Below are 8,036 nucleotides of genomic sequence, written 5' to 3'. Positions count from 1 at the left end.
TTGGGTTTGAAAATATGAACTTAATCTGAATATTTCAAGCTATTTCTGCAGATTGTGGGAGCCAGCTGTTCAGGGAGGAGTTTCAGAGTGTTGGGGAAACTTTCTGTCATCACATCTCAGGTCTCCCCCTTTGGCCTGTTCACTGGGAGGGTCTGTGAGCGGTTTATGTCTGAGCTGCCATTCAGCGGATGCTCAGTGGGCCCCGATCAGCGTGGATTTAACTCCTGAGCGGCTGGCTAACAGGTGGCGTTCAGGGGAAACAGTGGAGCTCTCTGCTGAAGGGAAACAGCAGCATGTCGGGGATCCAGACGTGGTCACTTCTCCTGGTTCTCTGTGCTGGCAGCTTGGAGGCTTGGTGGTTTTCCAAACAACCTCAACCTACAACAGGAAGCCCAACCACAGAAGGAGCCACCACTCCCAGTGGGGCATTGGCCACCACTCCCAGTGGGGCGTTGGCCACCACTCCCAGTGGGGCATTGGTGACGGAAGGGACGGAGGATGGCAAATTATCGCAGGTTGGGGAGGAAATCCTTAAAGTGGCAACTGGAATACGTAAGGTTGTCGACGACTGGGATGCGACTACAACCGCCTGGACTACCAGTGGAGGCCTGACAGGGACGGTGGAGGCAGCAAAGCCCAACATTACAGATGAAAAAGGCAGGTTGAGAGGGGCGAGGGTGGAGCAGGGGGTTGGGGAAGGGGATCGGATTTGGTCCGGTGCAGAGATTTCTAGCGTTGACACCACTTCCACTTCACCTTGCTTCCCTGTCCCCTCTGATTGGCCGATATGCAAACAGCCAAACGTTTTCTCGCTGCCAAACTTTTTCAACCACACTACCGTGGAGGAGGTGGAGGTTGTCCTGCGGGAGTGGGTGTGGCTTGTGAGGGCAGGGTGTCACCGTGGTGCAGAGCGCTTCCTCTGCCTCCTGCTGGCACCCCGGTGCCCGATTCCTGCTGCACCTCTTCCCTGTCGCGGCTTCTGCCAGGGACTGCAGGACAGCTGCTGGGCGTCCCTGGAAAACGGGCGTCTCCCGGTGGACTGTCACTACCTGCCGGAAACAGAGCAGGAGTACGAGAGTCCTGGGTGTGCAGCTGTTAGTAGCAGGAAAGGTAACCCGGTGGATTGAAATGTATCCTGAGTGCCGATGCATTTCAGATCTGGTTGTTTGTGTCTGTTGTCGTAAATGTTTACACGTTTTGGCTAGATGTGTCCATCATGAAGCAACTTAAGTTAATATCTTATATTTTAAATCAGGGATGTCAAATTCATTTTTATTTTGGGCCATGTTGATAAAACCCATTAACAAACTGTTCAAATATTAATAAATAGTTGTCCCAGCATTCTTACAAGTAAATAATATTGAATTTTACAATATTTGGTACTCGCCATATCAATCACTTGACCTCAAGTAAGGCTGAGGCAGCAGTATCGTAAAAGTAAGAAATACTGCCACCTGCAGGTCGGAGTTAGTAGTCACTTAAACCATTTTTTTTGTGTATAGATATAATAAACTGAGTTGTGCATTAAACTGAAGGGGCTGATTTATGTAATTTGGAGTCTGGAGTCTAGAGGGCCGCATAAAAAGCAACTGAGGGCCAGATTTGGCCCCCAGGCCTCGAGTTTGACACGTTTTAAATCATGTCAGATTTTCCTAATTGATATTTTCCCTTTTTTTCTGCAACAAAATATCCAATACGCCTACATATTAATGAAACTGTAATGTAATTACAGCTAAAATGTTAAAAATTGAGAGGATTTATTGTTACGAAAAATTCCAATTAATGATCTTTAAAAAAAACTAAACTGTCCATATTGTCAGGATTATTTGTACTATTTTAGCATCGATTAATATCAATAAATCAGTAAATGTAGTTACTAGTTGCAGTTTAGTGATGCAAATCACTTTTTTTATTTGTGTCCGAAAGAATGAAACAAAATGAAATAGTACAATAGTATAAAATTGTTTGACATTTCTTAGTTACCTAACATCTCATTTACAGCGATTCTGGTTACTTAAGATAATCATAATCCTTATTTATGCTTCAAATAAGTCGTATTGTAAATAAATAATTAAAAAGCTTATATTCTTTTGTAATGCGAAAAAAAACAACTCTTTTTTTGTGTTTTCGTGTCTTCATAAATTTAGCAGTGCGGGGTTGTCGGCTAATTTTCAGGGTTAACCTTTGAACTGTGCTCCATAAAACTGTCAGTATGTTTTCCCATAGGAACAGTTTGTACAAATGTCCCAAATTTAATGGACAGATGTTCCAGGTTCATGTTTAGAGAACTTTTTCTATCTTGTAAAGTAAAAAATAATTGGGACATTTTGCTCCAGAAAGCCAACAGGCTTGTAAATTTACACAGGGAAAGGTGTTTTGGATGTTGCTTTGCATTGTGCAGAAAGGGAACAGAAGTACAGCTGTGCTTCAATTTAGTTTTATGGGTTTTAAACTCAACACATGCAAAGAATCAACTTAAATTGATCAAAATGGGGAAGAAATCTAGGAGTTCAGGTCTTCCTCCTTTTCTTCTCTCTCTTATTTATCAACTTTTGCTAAATTTGTCCCTAAACCACCTCAACTTCAAAGTTTTTCTCAAATTACTTAACCGGAGCTGTCCGTTGTCTAAATCTTAGTGAAAACTCAGCGTCTTCAGCTCCTCCTCCAGTCTTAATGATGTATAGCTGTAAATATATACGGCTGTATATCATGGCAGGTCTCACTGCCAACTTGTAAACTTTCCTTTTCTCTTGCAGCCTCATGTCACAAATCTTTCCTGACATTTCCCGATTGCTTTGGATAGTTGACCCCAAGTACTTAAACTCATTCATCTTCAAACCATTTACTCCCTGGAGCTTGTTCTCACACATGTATTGTGTGTTACTGTCACCCACTTTCATTCTTTTCTCCTCATGTCTCCTGACCTTCTCACTCCTGATCCATAAAAATCACAATGTCATCTGCAAACATTGTAATTCATGAGTGCATGTTCACCAGAGCTGGTCTCTGATCGTTTTCCCATCAGTGGGCGAATATTTAAAGAGAAATGGTGCAATGGTCATTACATTGGTGTGCTGAATGCTTCACCACTGTCTTCCAGTCAAACATGAATAAGGAGGGTTGCAAAGACTTTTATCAAATCAAAATGAGGCCATGAAGGTAATCATAATAATTACCCTTGTTTCCCAGAACATATTTAATCTACTAAATATATTTCAATTTCTAGCCTCAAAAACAGAAAACTCCCAGACAAAGCAACAATTAATCAGCCGACTTTGTGCATTTTCATACCACATTGGCCTTAAATAGTGCCTGACATTTACCAAATGTTGTTTTGTAAATAGGTTATGAGATTTTGCATCGACTCGCCTTCAGGATGTTCAGTAATCACCATGCACCAGTTCTTTGGGACATTTCGTAGCAGTCGTGCATTAATGAGACAATTCGGACCAGCATGCAGCACATTCAATACTTATTTTCCTCCTTTGAAGAGTAGTAAAGTAATTATCAGCTAAGGTGGCTAATAACAACATGAGTAAAGATTAACAATTGGTGGGGTCGACCAAAGCTAATAATTTGAGTAATAACCATTTAGAACCAGTAAAAACCAGCAACTCCAGTTGATTACCAAAGAAAATATGCAAAGTTACCAAAATCTCAGAATCTGAACAGGTTACCTGGAGATTGGAGCCGTTTAATTGCTCTGGCAGATTTAACAAAGATCATGGATGCTATAACTTCTGCGGTAGTGGAAAGAGGTTTCCAGTGTGCGAGTTAATGCAACATCTTCATTAGGCATTTAAACTAATTTCCCTATTTTAAAATCAAAATAGGGAATGAAAACAAAACAAACAAAACATTGTTGCAACACATTAGAAATCAGTACAGGATTTGTTTTGGCACATATTCAGGTTTTTTCTATCATTTTTGTGCAATAATTTAGATTTTCATTGGATTATAAGTAATAAACTTGTGTTTGTTTTTTTCTGCTCAGTATCAGTTTACTCAGACGGGTTTTCCCCCAACCCAGTCCTCCGTTTCTGTTCTGGTTTTTATCTCCTCTTCATTGTGCTGACTTCTAATCAGTTGCTGGGATCTGCTTCTTTCCATAATCCCAGAGAGGGAAAGTCAGTGAGGTCATCTGGTGTGGGAGAAACTTTTTTGGGTAGGGGTGGAAGCTGCAGATGACATTTATGATGGATGCTGTGGGTGGGAAATCGTTTTTTCTTGGGAAAGACTGCCTATATTGTATCCTTGGTTTGGAAGAGGGCAACAATGTCGAGGTTGGAAAAAAGAGAAGCCTTGTAGCTGGTGTGACACGAGGCAGTTAGTGGTTTCTGCCAGGGGTCAAAGGGCAGCGCCAGTCGCCTACCCTCTGAAACCAGCAACGCTTGCTGGTTTCAGTTAAATGAGTGTCGGGCAGATGACTAGGAGATGAGCAGACAGATGGTGGGATGCTGTCTGAAAAAGGCTTTTATATCAGCTCAAACACTTTGTTATACTTGGAAACTATTTAAAGTCTCTAAAAATGACCCCAATGTATTTTTATCCAAAATTAAACTACTTAGAGCTGGAGATTAAAGGAGGTAGTAAATCCAATCTTTCAGAAATTAACCCAATTTCCTGAACATGCTTACACTTTTCAACAAGGCTGGTTTCAGAAGATGGTACAATTATTTCCTCTTTTCTGCTTCTTGTGTTACTAATTAAGTTAATTGAAGATGATGTTAAGACTTAGGAATGCGTTAGAATACCTACTGGGGGTGTAATGATACCTAGAGCTCACGAGGCGAGACATGAGAATGAGATTATATTTTAAAATCATGTTAAAGTCACTTTCTGGTTATGTTATTGTATTATTACTGATAATCTGGGAGGGAAATGGCAGTACTCTTTACAAGCTTCTAAAGAAATCTCGACATTCTGATTTATGTTGTGGTCAAATAGTTTTTCTTCCAAGGATTTTGTGAATCTTGTTGGCGATACATGTCTTGGTATATTTCTTGAAATATAACTACTTCTGAAAAATAAATCTGATGGGCTCTGTGATCGTTGGGTTTTACAGCAGGATAGTGATTCAAAACGTACAGTTTAGTTGACACAAACTAGAGTTTGAGGGCACAAAATCAACCTTCTTCAATATCCATCTCAGTCTACAGACTTAATTTCACCTTTGAGGTGAGCTCAGGAGAAAAGAGCACCAGAGGATTGGTCAAAGATTGCTCCTTACTCTACACCATCGGTCTCAAACTGCATTCCTCCAATGCCGGTCTGCTGCAACTTTTAGATGTTGCTCTGCTTCAGCACACCTGGCTCTAATATTACTTCATATTTTGAACTCTGCAGAGCCTGACTGCATGCTATTGAGGCAGTTTAGCCATTTAGTTCAAATCTGGACTCTTGCCCTCAAGCAGTTTAAGCCCTTTGCATGCCGTATAGTATTAAAGGTGAAGGCAAAGAGTTGTCCTGTTGGAAACAGTGAGAACTTTTTCATTAATTACATACTTCGACGTCTCGTTTCTCTGCTCCAACCAAATTCTTGGCTTAAAAGTACGTTTTTAAGCCATGACACTTCACAGTGACTGCCTATCAGGCGGCATCGGATAGCTCTGATCTCTCAGGGTAGGATTAAGGTCCTGGCTGTGGATCAGAGGTCAATCGAAGGTGCAGCAGCTGTCTCGCCTCTCTTAGTTAACAGGTTGGTCCCCAGAGGACAGAACTACAGCTGAGCGGCAGCTTAGCGAAAACGTTTGTCTCTCTTTCTGACTGTGTGAACGCCAGTATTTGGTTTCAGGTTATTTGAGGATGAAGGGTTTGATTCAGCACAGTGTATCATTATGTGGTCAGATTAGCATGCCTCCGCTGGGCTTGTTTGGCCTAATAAGGCAGGCAGCGCTTAAAATTAGGTGAAATTCAGTCCTGGCTGGAAATAGTACTGACAAAGATTGTGCACAATGAAGCGTTTTTTCTTCTTTTTTTTTCTAGCAATAAAGACATTTCAGGTCAAGAAGAAAGTTAACTTGTGTTTCTGAAGCCATTTATGTTTTTACTTTTTAACAATTTAAAGTTTAAGTTGTAAATCTTTGCCTATTAAACATTGGTTATTTTTGTATTTTCTGCAAAAAAAAATCTATATGTCTCCCCTGGGGAGGATATAAGACCCTCTTCAACCTCTGGAGGAATCCTGTTTGCTCCATAATGACCTTCTGGCATGTTTCTACCAGTGTTTTCTGTCAGTCTTATTCTTTTGGGGCTGTGCGCTTCATCCATCCAAGGGTCCCTCATGGTCCACTTTCCCATGGATATCTGACACGCATTTCCTTCCTCCTCCTGTTTGCCCATCTGTCCATCTGAGCCTCTTACTACTGCTGGAAGCGGCTTTTCCTTCAATTTGTTAACCAGTGATGGATTTCTCTGAGATATCTGGAAATGACATGGCAGTAATCATGTGAAACTGAATATGTACAAGTCCTAGACGGAGGGATGGTCAGCCCCGATGATTCTCTCTGGAGACCTGAAACCAAACAGGACAGACTGAATAAATGGCAGAAAAAAAACATGTTTCTGTAGAAGATTGTGCAACTTGAGTTGCAGGAAGTCCAGTCTCTGTTGGGCAACATCTATCTGAAGTCCAGAGAAATGGTGTTTTAGGAATCAGGAGTGTAGAAACGGTGTTGCTGAGGATGGTGAAGGGAGGGAGTGTGAGAGATGGTTTCCAAAACTCCACCATCGTCTTAAACTTTTCACTGTCTTGAAAAGTTTAAGCTCCAGGTGGTTCTGACCACACCGGTGGACCAACCAATCCAATGTTTTAAAGGTTTATAAACTAAAATGAAGAGAAAATACATCCACTTTATAATAATTCAGATTATTTAATAAAATGTAAGATTCTAGGATGTAGGATGAATAAACCTGTTTTCTGAAGCCAGATTCTCAGGAAAACCTTAAGAAACAGATTGCAAGTCTGATAAAATTAAAACTGTACGTCTGATTTTTAGGCAGACATTTTCAGTGGAGGTTCATTTTATTACTTCTAAGTTTATGTTTGTGGAGAAACTGTGGTCGGTTTAAACAGCTTCCAGATGGGGAAATTTATTCAATTAGAGCAGAACTGGAGGGTCTTAATTAAAAGCAAGTTACCCTGCTGAAGTGAACTTTCTCTGCACACATGAGCTGCAACAGCTGCAGCAGCTGCATTCATGGCAGATGAACTGATAGCAGGTGCCCTCAGTGGGAAGAAGACCACCCTGTCCCACCCCAGATTCAGCTGGATCAAAATCCCACAAGGGTCCACGCTAAGCTAAACACAAGAGAAACAATAATAGTGCTGCACAGTTTTGCAATAAAAGATTGTTACACTGGTATTTCATTGGTTAGGTTTAAAGCTGTTTTCTTTAAAATTACATCTAAATTAAGCGGAAACAATATAGAGCTCTTTTAGATGCCTAATTATCATGGCCGTTTATTACAGTTTAGTTTGTCATGGAAATATTGTAGTGTCACATCTGCTTAATGGTAAAATCCTTGTACCATTTCTGTTGGAACCTATCCAGATAACTAGTCCAGGAGCAAAACCAAACATCGTTTTCCTTATCAGGTATCCAAAGACATCCCAAAGCGTTCCCAGTCCCACATAAACTCCATGTCTCCCATGAATCTGCACAAGGCCAAAATTCATAAGTTTATGCAACCCTTTGAATCGGTTGTGTTGGAGCAAACCTGTAGGTCTCCAGCACCGTAGATGTGGTGTTAGACACCAGGAGAATGCATTTTTATTTTAGTTTCAGAAATGGTTCAAAGGTTTAATCCACGCTCTAAAATTTTATTCTCTGTCTCGGTCTCTCTTGCAGAAAAAAGCGGTGTCTTTTTTCACCAGCTGGTTGGAGATCCTCCACCGGATTCAATAGCCAAAGTTACAGTGGCCGGAGGAACTGCCTACCGGTTTACCTCAGCGTCGTCATCAGGACAACTGGCCAAGGACTTTGTCCCCAGTCCTTTCTACAGGGACTTCACCATCATTTTCCACCTCAAAGCTT

Source organism: Poecilia formosa, unplaced genomic scaffold (genome assembly GCF_000485575.1).
Source record: "Poecilia formosa unplaced genomic scaffold, Poecilia_formosa-5.1.2 Scaffold301, whole genome shotgun sequence".
Taxonomy (NCBI): domain Eukaryota; kingdom Metazoa; phylum Chordata; class Actinopteri; order Cyprinodontiformes; family Poeciliidae; genus Poecilia; species Poecilia formosa.
This window is presented reverse-complemented; position numbering follows the sequence as displayed.